Source organism: Phodopus roborovskii, unplaced genomic scaffold (assembly GCF_943737965.1).
Source record: "Phodopus roborovskii unplaced genomic scaffold, PHOROB, whole genome shotgun sequence".
NCBI classification, from domain to species: Eukaryota; Metazoa; Chordata; class Mammalia; order Rodentia; family Cricetidae; genus Phodopus; species Phodopus roborovskii.
Genome location: NW_026126482.1, coordinates 26,196,640 through 26,210,910, shown reverse-complemented (window position 1 = coordinate 26,210,910; position 14,271 = coordinate 26,196,640).

The following is a 14,271-nucleotide window of genomic DNA, read 5'->3' as shown; positions in this document are numbered from 1 at the left end:
CAAATGAACCTAGAATGTCTCAAAAGAATAGCAAATGGTAAATAAAAATATATCCGGCACCTTTTGCTATCAGATGAATGTAGATCATGACAACTTGCGATTTCTTCTCACTCTAGCCATAATGACATATCAAGAAAACAAAGTTGATATGTGCTGGCAAAGATGCAGAAATCATGCAAGAATCATGAAAATCAGCGAAGGAGGTTCCTCAAAAACTAAAAAGATAATTACCATAATAGCTGTATCACCTTTGAGTGTGCATGTGGAAGAATGAATTGAATATATCATCAAGACACCAGCACACTTGGGTTTATTGCAGCACTATTCACTAGTCATGCTTTGAAGTCAGCCTGTATGCCCATTAATAGATGAATGAAGAAAGAAAACTCAGAAGATATGTACTATGCTGTAATTCAGAAAAAGAATGAGATGGCTTTCGCAGGAAAACTGATGGAATTTGAGATTATATTAGGTAAAGTAAGTCATATTCAGAAGGACTACTTTTACTTCTTTTTTTTCTCATATGCAGAATCTATATTTAAAATAAAAATTCAGGAAAGCAGAAAAGATAGCCTGGGGTTACCAGTGAGAGAACGGGGTAATACACAACAGAAATGGGCTGAGGGTCAATGTGACCATGTATATTGCATATTTGAAAATAAAGTGAAACACATTATTTGTACAATTAATATATGTTAAAGTTCTTTAAAACATAAATAAAAGAAACAAAGACACCAACCAGCAGTTTTGGGGGGAACAAAAGGATAAAAAAAAAACCAATTATATAAAAGTCTTGTGTATCAAGATAGGTAGTTGGCATAGTGACACATGGAGAATGTTGAACCCCAAATCCATACCTTTAACTGCAATTGAAACAAGTCACAAAAACTTGCCAGACCAGACTGCAAGTCATTCAATTGATTTAAATCAGAGGATTGAAATCACACAGAATGCAATCTCTAGCTAAGGTACATTTTGAAAAGAAAACCACAGATGCTTTAGATACTTCTAAATAGCCCACAGATGAGGGAGATAACTCATTTTAGGATTTGTTTGTTTGTTTGTTTTGATCAGATAAACCTGAGAGGAGGCTTCACACTGGTGGGATACAGCCAAAGCCACAGGAGAGAGGTGTTGGGTGGGGCCCAACAGATTGCTCAATGGTTAAGAGCACTTAATGCTCTTGGAGAGAGCCTGGGTTCAATTCTCCGCACCCTCGTGCTGGGTTGCAGACATCTGTAATTCCAATTCCAGGCAATACCTGTTCTGACTTCTTCAGGCTCTTGCACACTATATACATAGCACTCGGGGACACACACATATGTACATAAAATTAAGTAAGTAATTTTTAAAGGCTCTAATGCACATTCTAGAAATGGGAACAATAAGGCTGAAACCCTTGACCTGAATGTCCATCTAGAAACTTGAGGATAAAGAGTTGAAATGGTAGCGGGCAGGAGGTCTTTGTGCTCACATATAAGTACTAGTGAAATCAGGAATGTTAAATATGCAGGGTTGCATCTTGAAAGAAAGATGTATGCCTGCTTTATACCCAGAAAGCTAGGAATGGATGTAGTTACTAGCCTGTGTTATCTGTAGGCCCATGCCACACTTGAATCCCCCAGACAATTGTGCTTGTTTATTCTAGACTCTTCCTCCCTAGACCTTTATCTTGAGCATTGTTTCTCAGTCAATAAAACCCATCCTCATGGGAGATGTCACTTGTACTTTACAACAAGCCTGGATAACTTCTGTGCTATCAGTAGGGCCAGGCCAATTCTAACTTCCACAGCCTATTCTGTTGACCTCAGTCATTATCCTGACCTTTACCTTGAACATTGTTTCTGAGTCAACAGAACCCATCTCTGTGAAAGAGGCCATATGTACTTTGTAAAGAGTTTCAATGTTAAGTATGCCTTAAGCTCTGTTGTTAACTGGATTGAATTAATTATCTATCATGAGAAAGCCTCTTTTCTCCCCCAAAATGTGTTATTCTTAAATATGTGTAAAATAAACTGCCCAGGGTCAGACTCTAGAAGTTCAAACCAACACTGGGTAGGTCACGTTGAACCTGCCTTCCTTCTTGCTTCTCATATGAAATGCCCCGCCATGGGCTTGTGTGCTTGAAACTTTGGTTCAGCTAACTGGGGAAAGTGTGTAACCCTAAAGAGATGGAGCCTTATTGGAGGAAGTATATTACTTAGAGGTTTTATACCCAACCCCACTTTCTGTTCACTCTTGGCTTCCAGATTGCTGATGCAATGAGATGGGCCACTTCATGGTCCTGCCACCGTGCCTTCTCTGCCATGCTGTACTCTATCCCTCTAGAACTGTAAGAAAGAGAAGCCTTTTTCACATTAAGTTGCTCTGTTGGGGTGTTTTATCACAGCAACAGAAATAAAGACTAAGAGAAATAAAACTAAAATAAATTGAAAGGGTTAAATTACAAAGATTAGAACAGAAATTCATGAAATAGGAAGCAAACATGTTGCAAATACATAGAAAGGTTGTTTTGAAGGGGTTGAAATGCCAAAGCCTCTAGCTGCGCACTGTCAAGGCAGTTTGAAGGGACAGGGATGTGAAGGTGCTCGGTGCCTGTGGTCCAAACTGATGGTGGACTGATGACTTTATGGGTACAATTTCTCCACAGGCAAGACTGACTGCCTATAAGGCCAGAAAGAGTAAGGAGCTGGGGCAAATCAAGAAGACAAGATTGAGAAGAGGAAGCATCTCTGGGGAGGCAACATTCCCTGCGAAAACATAAGAAAAAGTGCCCAGGCTCCCTGGGAGAATAGAAAGGAAGTCAGAGTAGAAGTCATTTCTGACAATGGTCACTGTTGGGTTCTTCATTGCAAGGGTGTAGAGGTCCTAGCTCAAGCACAAAGCAGCTGAGTAACATTCTCCATGATGACTTTGCCTTCTCACTCTATGTTAGACACATGACTTGCCCTGCAGTTAAATTTCAAAATGCATGGAGATGCAAACAGTTCAAGGAAGAAGAAAAGGAGTATATCAAAGCCAACCTTTTGGAGGAAGGAGTCAACATTACCGAGAGTAGGGCTATATGTTTCAGGAAGGGACAGGAAAGAGGTGAGGGTGCAGTTTGTTGACCCCAGAGAGATGGAGGAGATGTGGATGTAGGACAGCTGAGTAGAAGAGCCTGCTGCTGGAGTCCATTCCACTGAAGCATCAATTCTTCCTCAGGGGTAAGGCTAGCAGGTCCAGTCAGTTCAGTGCAGGTACCCCTGTTGGACTTAGATTTGATGTGTGGGATGTCTAGAATAAATTTAATTTCCTGTGCTGCTGTCATATCTACTGTGGTAGGCATAAGGGTAAGTGGTTATATCAGTCAGGGTACTCTAGAAGAACAGAACACACAAAATACACATATTATATATAGAGATCTAGATATACATATATGCAATATGAATTTTGTAATTAACATGCATATATATATACATATATATATTGCATTGACCTACACGATTGTGTCTGGATAGCCCAAAAATGATCATTTTCACACCGGAGAGTCTGAGAACTTGTAGATTTTTTTAGTTCACAAGGCTGGGCACCTCAGAAGTCCAATCCAGCATTGAAATCATGGAAGATTCCTAGGAAGCCACTGTCCTTTAGTGCATGTTGGAAGCTTGAAAAAGCCAGATTCTGAAGAAAACAAAGGACAGCAGCATCCTCAACAATGAGATGAACTCTCAGGGAGACACAGCAAAAACAAAGCAAATCTTGGCTCTCCTTGTATCTGGGCCACCATAGGAAGGTGCCACTCACATTCACAGTGAGTCTTCCACTTAAATTAACCTAATCAAGAAATTCTCTCACAGATGTGCCCGAAGGCTTGCTTCTTAGTCAGTTCCAGATCCAGGCAAGATGACAACCAGTATTAACCATCACGGTGAGTTAGACAGTATCCCTAGGGCTTCTGCCAATTCTTGCTATAGGGAACTACTCTGTGATGAGTGTAGGATAGGTTTGATAGTCAAGCAAGCAGAGTTTACAGTTCTCTGAGGATTTAGTGAGCCTGACATCATCTTCTACAGGCCTCAAGCCCAGAGCTGTGGGTCCAGACCAGCACTATGGAGGGGGAGAAAATGTAGGAGCAAGAAGACAGAACCAACTGAATAGAATAGCCTCTGTTCTGATTTCTTCCCCTAATGTTCATAAGTAATTTAATTTGATGTGTGTCTTTCTTAGGATTTTTATTGCTGTAAAGAAAAACCATGACTTGGCAACTCTTATATAAAGAAAACACTTAATTGGGTGGCTTACAGTTCAGAGGTTCAGTCCATTATCATCAGGATGGAACATGGTGGTGTGCAGACAGACATAGTGCTGGAAAAGGAGCAGAGAACTCTACATCTTAAACCATAGGCAACAGGAAGTGAACTATGACACTAGGCATAGCTTGAGCATAAGAGATCTCAAAGCTCACCTCCACAGTTACTCACTTCTTCCAACAAAGTCACACCTCCTAATAATGCCTCTTCCTATGAGCTTATGGGGCCAAATTACATTCAAATTGCCACAATGTGCATTCAGCTTTAATTTGTTTAACATATAAATATAATATGAATATAAAAACATGATTTTCTTTTCAAGACAGGGCTTCTCTGCAGCTTTGATCCTGTTCTGGAACTTGTTCCGTAGGCTAGGCTAGCCTCTAACTCACAAGAGATTGCCTGCCTCTGCCTACTAGGTGCTGGGATTAAAGGTGTGTGCCACTACTGCCTGGGAAAACATGATTTTAAAAATAAAGGGCTTTTTTCCTTCTTTTTTTTACTTTGGAAAAAAAGCTAATAGAATGGATAAATTGTTGGCAAAATGAGCAACAAAAGAGGATACAGAAGTTATCAGGAAGAAAAGGGCACTGTGGGAAATTTTATATAAATATGGATGAGAAATGATCTAGAAGGCATAATTTACCAAAACGAACACAGACTAATTTAGAAAAGCTAAATCATCACATCACATGTGCATCAAAGAAATTTAAACTGTCATTTAACTCTGACACAAATAAAACTCAGTGCCCAGACCTTTTTCTGATGTGTCTTTCAAATGGTTAAGAAGGAAAAAAATTACTGATCTTATGCAAACTCACCCAGAGACCAAAAAAGAGGAACAATTTCTCAGTTCATGTAATGATGACAATTACCCTCCATGCCAACATCCATAGCAAAACCAAAATGTTATAGGGTGATCTCTCTCACAACATAGAGATGGGGAAATAGAAAACATTTCTAACCCAGGATCTAACAAGAAAGAAGAATGAATTGGATTTATGCTACCAATACAAGGTTGATTCAATGATCAAAAATTAGTCAATGTAATTCACCACAATAAAACAATATAGGAAAACCGTTTAGTCAACTAAAAAAATGCAGAAAAGCATCTGGTAAAATTTAATAGCCATCTATCACATGAAAGAAAATTCTTAGAGTGTCTTAGTTGGGTTTACTATTGCTGTGATAAAAAGCCATAACCAAAGAAACTTTGGAAAGAAAGGGTTTGTTTCACTCAAAGTTCCATATCAAAAGTTTATAGTTCATTATCAAAAGCTGTGAAGGTAGGAACTCAGTCAGGGCAGGAAACTGGAAGCAGGAATTGATGCAGAGGCCATATAAAGTACAATTTCCTGGCTTGCATTCCAAGGTTTGCTTTTTTATAGAATCCAGGACAACCAGCCCAGGGATAGTACCACTTGCCATGGGCTGGGCCCTCACCCATCAATCATTAAGAAAATGTCCCACGGGCCTGCCTATATATCCTTATCTTATGAAGGCATCTCCTTAATTGAGGTTTCCTCCTCTTAGATGAGTTAGCTTATGTCAAGATGACATAAAACAGTTGACCCCTTGTCAACTTGACACATAAGCCCATCACTGAAAACCCTCAAACTTTTCTTACTTGTCCATCCAAGACCACACATTCATACAAACATCACACTATAAACCATTTTTACAAACTTACAAAGTCTCACAGTCCTACAAATTCAAACACTTCAAAAAATTTAGTCTCTTAAAAAAAAATCCAGAGTCTCTTTTGAAATCAAAAGTCTCCCAACTGTGGGCTCCTATAAAATAATATAAATACTTTCTTACTTCAAGATGTAAAAATCAGGGCACAGTCACAATCTGAACAAAACAAAACTAAGCTCCAATAGTGTTAATAAATAACTCAGTGTCAAATATCTGCAATCCACCCATAAGCTTCTCGTGTCCTCCAGGGGATTCTTCAATCCACCTTCTGCAGCACACATACTTTTTCTTCTAAACTCAGGTAGACTCCATTCCACAGCTGCTGCTAATTTTGGTGATCATCCTATTGTACTGGCATCTTCAAAGTGCTGGGGTCTTCTACTTCAAGTAGGCTGTACTTTCACCAATAGCCTCTCCTGTGCTCTTTTCAGGGACTCCAACTCTGCCATACAATGCCAAGCCTCAACATAACCCCTTCGCATCTTCAAAATCAGCACCACCTGGGTGTGTGGTGATATCTTGCTTGTGCAAATAGAGCTTGCCACTAGGTAACCAGAAGAGAAAGGAAGTTAGGGGTCTGGGTGGAGACAGGATATAAGAAGGAAGAAATAGGAACTCCCTCTCTTTTCTGAAGGGAAGTTAATGAGGTAGAGGTGGCTTTGGCTTGCTCCTTCTCTCTGATCTCAGCATATTTCTCTATATCTGACTTCAGGTTTTTACTATTTAGACCAATTAAGAACTCCATTTACATAGGTGACTCTTACAAAACCAAGTTTGGCTGCTTCTGAAACACAGATTGTGAATGCTGACTCTCAGGAAACAATTTCCAGAAGATTTCGGCCTCAATAATGCTGGTCTCTTCTTAATCACAGCTGATCCTCCAGCCCCAGCTGACTAGCATGCATTGTCTCAGCAAATCAAAGATTTACTTTAGTCATTCTGGTCTTTTGTTAACCAAGGCAATTATTTAGCTAAGGCTGACCAGAAACCAAAGATTTTTCACACAAATGGCCTGTTGGAGTCTATGCTTCCCTCTGAAACTTTACACACAAGGCCTTCAACATCTATACTTCTCTTAACATTCTTTTATTCTAAGCTCCTACAGAACAACACACTGAGCTGTCAACACTCAATGGATTTCCCAGCCCAAAGTTCCAAAGTCCCTCTACAATCCTCCCCAAAACAACATTGGCAGGTCTGTCATAGAAATACCCTACTCCTGGTACCAACTTCTGTCCTAATTAGAGTTACCATTGCTATGGTGAAACACCAGTGCAAAAGCAACTTGGGGAGTAAAGGGTTAAAAGGGTTTATTTTAGCTTACACTTCTAGGTAACAATCCATCACTGAGGAGAGTTGGGACAGGAAGTCAGGCAGGATGAGAACTTGGAAGCAAAAGCTGATACAAAGGCCATAGAAAGCTGCTCTTTGCTACCCTGCTCCCCTGGCTTGCTCAATCTGATGTATTATATAGAACCCAGGACTTCTAGGCTAAGGATGGCAGCATCCACAATGGGCTGGCCCTCACCGACTAATCACAAATTATGAAAATGCCCTACAGGGTTGCTTAATGCCTGATCTTAAGGCATTTTCTTAATTAAGGTCCCCTTCACTCAGATGACTTTAGCTTATGTCAGTTGACATAAAAACTACCCACCACAACCAGATGAGAAGGCAACATTCTTATCTTAATTGGATCAAGGAATTAGGGGAAATCTCTCTAAAAATATTGGTGAAATATTGAAAGCTTTTCCTTGCAATCATGAAACGATGATGCTCATAAACTCTGGTTCTGGTTACATTGTATCAAAGGCAGTTGTGAAAACAAGGAAGAAAATCAACAAAAGCTGTACAAGTTGGAATTAGTGAGAATTAAAGTAATTATTGCTTGCAAATGACATGATGGCATAAACATGCTTTTTTGAAAAAAAACAGAAAAATTTTCAACAAGACATGACATTAACAAATGAATTTCAGAAAGAATAGTACAGTTTTACTACACAAGGCTTGACTCAATTTCTATACCTCAGCAACAAATAAAACTGCATGCAATTTAAATGATACAGTTAACATGGCAAACACTAAGGGAGGAATCTAGGGTGTGTAAGTACACTATGTGGAAAACTATAAAATGTGTATGAAGAAATAAAGTCTGAAAAAGTGGGGGGATAAGCCATATTGGTGGGTTGGAAGAAATATTACAAAGATCTTAATTCTCTTCAGCAATTGACTCAATTCATAATAAATACTAGTGGAAATTTTAATGGAAATTGATAAACAAGTTGAGGCTTTATATGCAAATGCAAAAGATACAACATAGCTAAGACATATTTATTAGGAAGCCATAATAAATGTTATATTAGTAAATTGTCACCTGCTGTTTAAGCTTACTGAGACTCTGGCTGCAGAAGCAGGATAGACCCTCTCCACTTCCAGACCATAGAATACTTGTCTCAAAGTGTCCAGACCACAGACTGCTTGTCCCAAAGTGTTCTGTTTTCCAGGCACAAGTTGACTCTTTGGCCCTATGCCAATGAGAAAAGAGAAGTCAAAGCTGCCTCAAAATCTGGAAGGTGAATCATTGCTAACAGAAGTTACTATTTTTATCCCATTGTGCAAAAGTACTACAGTGAAACAAGAAGCCAGAGGCTCATCCATGGGGAGAAAGCTCAATCTGGACTCCAGCTTATGGTCCTGACTTTCCCAGTCAGTCTCTGCTGAAGGTTTGTGAACCTGTGGTTTGAGGACATCAGTTTGGTTAATACTCTCTCAGTCGGTTACACCAATAGTAGACACTGGGTATTGTAAACTCCTGATTTGATGGTATTTGCTACCTGCTGCTTCTGTTTATCTCCATCAGCTTGACTGTAGCCATAGTTGTAGGGTATTTTCCTGGTTGCTAATTTACATAAAAGAGCCCAGCCTATGCTGAGCACTTCTATTCTTGGACAGCTGAGTCTGGGCTGTATGAGAAACACAGCTGTGCAAACCAGGAGAAGCAGGGCAGTAAGGGCATTCTTACTTTAGTGCTTGCCTCCATATTCCTGACTTGAGTTCTAGCTATGACTTCCCTCAATGTCATCTATAAGCCAAATAAACCATTTTCTTCTGAAGTTGGTTTGGGCCATTGTTTTATCAAGCAGTTTTACACATCATAAAAAAATAGGTGTGTCAAATTGGAAATAAATAAAGCTAAAATAAAATATTTTGCTATTGTATTCCTACTTCCCAACACTTTTGCATAAAATAATGATAGCTGCAGTGGAAACAGCAAGCTCTGAGTAGTAAAAGAGTTGGTATCACTCTTAATCTGAATCTGTCTTTACTCTAAATCTTTATCTTTTTCTGGTCAGAAGTCTTTTATCTGGTAAACAACAACATTGCTAAAATGAAAGTCATAGCTGTGTTAGCTGCAGTCTATCCAAGATGGCGGCAGGTACTTTTACGGCCAGAACTGAGAGTTGTGTTCACTGCCTTGGCCTACGCTGCACCCAGCAGCATGCTGCCAGCTTGGAGATGTGGTCACTGCCATTGCCAGCTCTTGTACACACCATTCAGTTGTTAGTGAGCTCTTTAAAAGCCTTGTGGATTTTTGCTGCTTATGCTGAGTCAAGAAATCTCCCTTAAAGGAGACGTGCAAATCTCTGCGTATCTCTAGCAAAACAGAGTTCAACTGGGAAACATGCTGCTATCAAGAAGCCTTGCTTGTCTCTGTTCTTTTGTTTCTAAAACCATTTTTTTTTTTTTTTAGGTTTTCTTAGTTTTAAGTAGAAGTTGTTATTAGCCACGTTGCAGCGCCATATGTTACAAGTAAGGTTTTTCCTGCCAGTCTGGACCCACCACCACGCCAGCCCCAAATAATACACAGAGACTCTGTATTTGATATTATGCTGTTGGCCAGTCCACTGCCATGCCAGCCCCAATTACCCAAGAAGCAATAGGATGTTATTTGAAAGTGAACTTAAATTGGTTGTAAATGTATGCTGCAAACTCTTGGGAAACACGCTAAAAAATTTTCAAGTATAATTGATGTGTTAAAAGAGGCTAGAAAATGAAATCAACATAAAATGGTCAGTTAAAAACACAAACAAAAAAAAAGAAGGAAAAGAAAAGAACATAAAGACATATAATGATTCAGAAACTAACAAATACCAATAACCACTTTAAGTATAAATGGTCTAAATACAGCAAACCAAACACAAAGACAGCCAGAGTAAATAAAATATAAGACCTATACATGTGTACAAGAAATCCATTTAAAATTTTAAAACTTTTTCTTGAGGTATGTATGTTTAGTATACCCCTCCTCACTTACCCTCACTCTTCATTTTCTTGCCCTTCTTCCCTCCCCTTAATATCCCTTGTTCCCCTAGACAATTACACCTCTAACTTACACATATCTGATTTTATACAATTATATAAAACCTAGGAATCACACATGAGAGAACACATCTAGTATTTGTCTTTTTGAGACTGGTGTGTCTATAGTTGAATACAGAAGAAACCTACATTAAACCACAAAGCTAAGATAGAAAAAAAAATAGACCAAAGGGAAAGGGAGAAGAGAGGGGTAATAAAAAGAAGACTAGTGAGCTACAGGAAAAATGGAGGAGGGGATTTAATTAAGGAGAGAAGGTCAATACACAAGGAGAGAGAGGAAGGAGGGTAAAATAACAGTAGGCATGTCTGAAAGGGCCACAAGGAATTATCTATTTATCTAAAACTATATATAATACATGTAAGTCTGTATATATACACACATGCATACATACACGCATACAATTAAAATGAAACTTACCCACCTGAACTGAAAATTCTCTCCACTGGAACCATTATATCTAACAAAAACCATAATCTTAGTCATGAGAAACCCCCTTTTGAATTACTGATCAGGGAAGTAAAAGAGATTCACAAACAATTATAGATTATTGTTGCCCTTGGTTGCCTGCCAGAGGTTGAAGGTAAGTCCCTATTGTTGAAAATATCATGTATTTTGAACACAGGACCATGAGGATCAAAGCTGGATCCAACTTGAAAGTCTTCTCCCTAAGGACAAACTTTCGTGATGCCAGAAGATGCCATGCAAACTTCCATGGGAGGGAAGTAAGCAATAGTCCTATCCAGATACATTACAATCCAGATCAATTACAACAATGACCAGCATGCATGATATCCAAAAAGGTGAAATAGTGACAATCACATCTTGGTGTTGACCAACAGCTCACTGATTGGACTTGAGATGCACTCAACTAGAGGGAAATCATGCCTGGCACTGGAAACCTAGTCAACTACCAGGGGCAAGTGAGGTTCTTGGAGGAGATTTTACTTGGTACTTTACCAAACCAGCACAATCCTTAGTTGCATTTTAAGTATTTATCTTTCTACCCACAGATAAGTGTAGCTCTCACCCCTCACCAAAGAAGCTTCTTTTTACAGCAGACAGAGACCATTACAGAAAACCACAACTGGAAACAATCCAAAGAACAGCTGATCACATGGCACTCAGCCACAACTGAGACTTCTACAACATAACTCTTGCACCTAAGTCTCAGGGAAGATCTAAGAAAAGGATCCCAAAAGATACGAAGAATCAGAAGAATAGGAAGGGGGGTCTGCTGTGAGATTGTGTCTCCATGAAATATCAGGGCAGCTAGATCCAAGAAGAATTAACAACATAGCTGCCTAAACAAGACTGGAACAAGGACAATATTAATAGTCATGCTAATATGGAAGGGAAACATCTCTTCCTGGCCCCAACCCTAGGAAAATAACAACAGACAATTAAGAATGTTAAGAACAGGATGCATACTCTTCCCCAAGGAAGAGCTCCCAATTAGTTATCTAATACCAGTGGAGAGTCCTATAGTCATATACATACAAGTAACATATAGATGGAGCATATTGCATTGATACATTTAGACACACACATACAAACAGTTATACCAACACCACCACCAACAACAATAATTAAACAAAAAGAGGTCATGCATTTGAGACAGATCCAAAAAAATTGGGAGATGGATCAGTGGGTAAGAGCACTGGCTACCACTCCATAGGTGCAGGGTTTGATTCTCAGCACTCACATGGTGGCTCACAACCATCTGTAACTCTAGTCCCAGGGAATCCAATACTCCTTTCTGGCCTCCTTGGGCACTGTACTTATGTGGTACAGACATATATGTAAATAAAACACCCTTACAAATAAGAATAAATAATAAAAACTTTAAAGAATCCTGAGCATCCTTATTGAGGTCAGACAAAAAGCAACATCACAGAATAATGAAGGAGCCAGTTGTCAAAGATGATGGAAATATTTGATGCATACAAGCCTGAACAGTGTTTAAAGGTATGCGAAGTAGAACCACAAAATGTGAGAGTTGTAGACATAAACATCATCAATGTGTAATTAACAAACACAGTGGTAGAGATTCAGTAAAAATAGAGATAGTTGAGCTTTGACACCAATTAATTAGACTTTACTAACATTTGTCTAAAACTTCGCAAGACAGCAGAATACAAGCTTCTGAAGTTCACATAAAACATCTACCAAGACAGACCACCTCCTGGGCCAGAGATACTTAAGACCATTAAAATAATGGCAATCATGCAAACTATTCTTTCAAACCACAATGGAATTGATCTGGAAGTCAACAGCAGAAAAGTAGCTGGGAATGGCCATCCTGTTTCGCTATTACAATCTCAAGAGAAATGTTAAATACTTTGAATTAAATGAATGAAAGTAAGAGGTAGACTGTGGAAGCCATTCGTGGAGGGGAATTCATAGAATTAAGAATATATATGAAAACAGCAAGACCTAAAATCAACAATCTACATTTCCACCTAAGGAGGCTAGAGAAAACATAAACACAATATGAACCTAAGGAAAGCAGATTAAAAATATAATAAAATTCAGAATATCAGTCAATGAATCTGAAAACAAATGATCAATAGAGAAATTTACCTAAATCCAAAGTTGGTTCATAAGATCAATGCAATTCATAAACCTCTGGCCATCTAATCAATAATAAAAAGAGATGATACAATATATATCTAATGAAAGAGGGCCCATCACTATGTCCCACAGACATTTAAAAAGACAGTAAAGGAATACCATAAAACTCTATGTCAATAATTTACAACAAATGAAACAATTTCTTTGAAAGACACAATCTGCCAAGTTCATATGTAAGTAGGTGACATAAATAGACTTATGTTTAATAAATAAATTGAATCAATAATTAATAAGCTCTGAAAGGAAATCAAAGGCATAGAAAAAACCAGGCCCTCATAACCCCAGTGGAGAAATCTACTATATACTAAATGGGAAGAATTGTACCAACTTTTCTAGACTTTCAAAGGATAGAGTAAAAGAAACAGTTTCTTATTCATTCTATGGGATAAACACTACTCTAATGACAAAATTAGATAAAAGTATTTAAGGAAAGAAACTGTGGACCAATACCTCTCATGTATAAAAATGAAAAAAGTTTTAAAATGAAATATTATCATATAGACTTAGTAACCCATGCAAATAGTTATATCCCATGATCAAGTGGACTTATTCCATATATACAGGCTTGTTCATTACTTGGGATTCAAATAATCTCATAACCATGTTGGTAGGCTAAGGAAAAAAATTGCACAATAACATCAATAGATGCAAAAGAATATTTTTACATGTTAATGTACCATGTTAATATTGTTAGTGTCTGCAACCTAGGGTGGCAGTTGTCCTCAACACCAAAAAAGAACATCTACAAGAATTTCAGATTCCAATCATATTTAATGATTAGAAAGAGGTTCTTTCTCTACAAAATTATAGGCAAGGACAAGATATCTCCCTGACCACTCTTATTTAATTATAGTAGAAGCCAATAAAAGAAGAAATGGATAATAAAATGCATACAGATTAAAGTGGGAGAAATTCTAAAGAATTGATCAACCCCCCCAAACTAATCAATAATGATACGAAGATTACATCATAGTGCTACATAAAAGTTAGTTGGCCTCTTATATCCTAGCTATGAACAATTAGAATTTGACATGTTAACACAATACTATTTGTATTACCCAAAATGAAACCTTAGGTATAAACCTTAAAAACTACTTACAGGGACCACATGAGGAAAAACTGTTAGCCTTTGATGGTCTAGCTAACTGGAGAGGTGTTCTTTGTCCATGGACCAAAACTTTTATATTGTTAAGGTTTCAGATCTGTGCCAAATTGATCTATAGACACAACACAATCCCAGAGAAAATTCTAGCATGTTCCTCTGTGAGA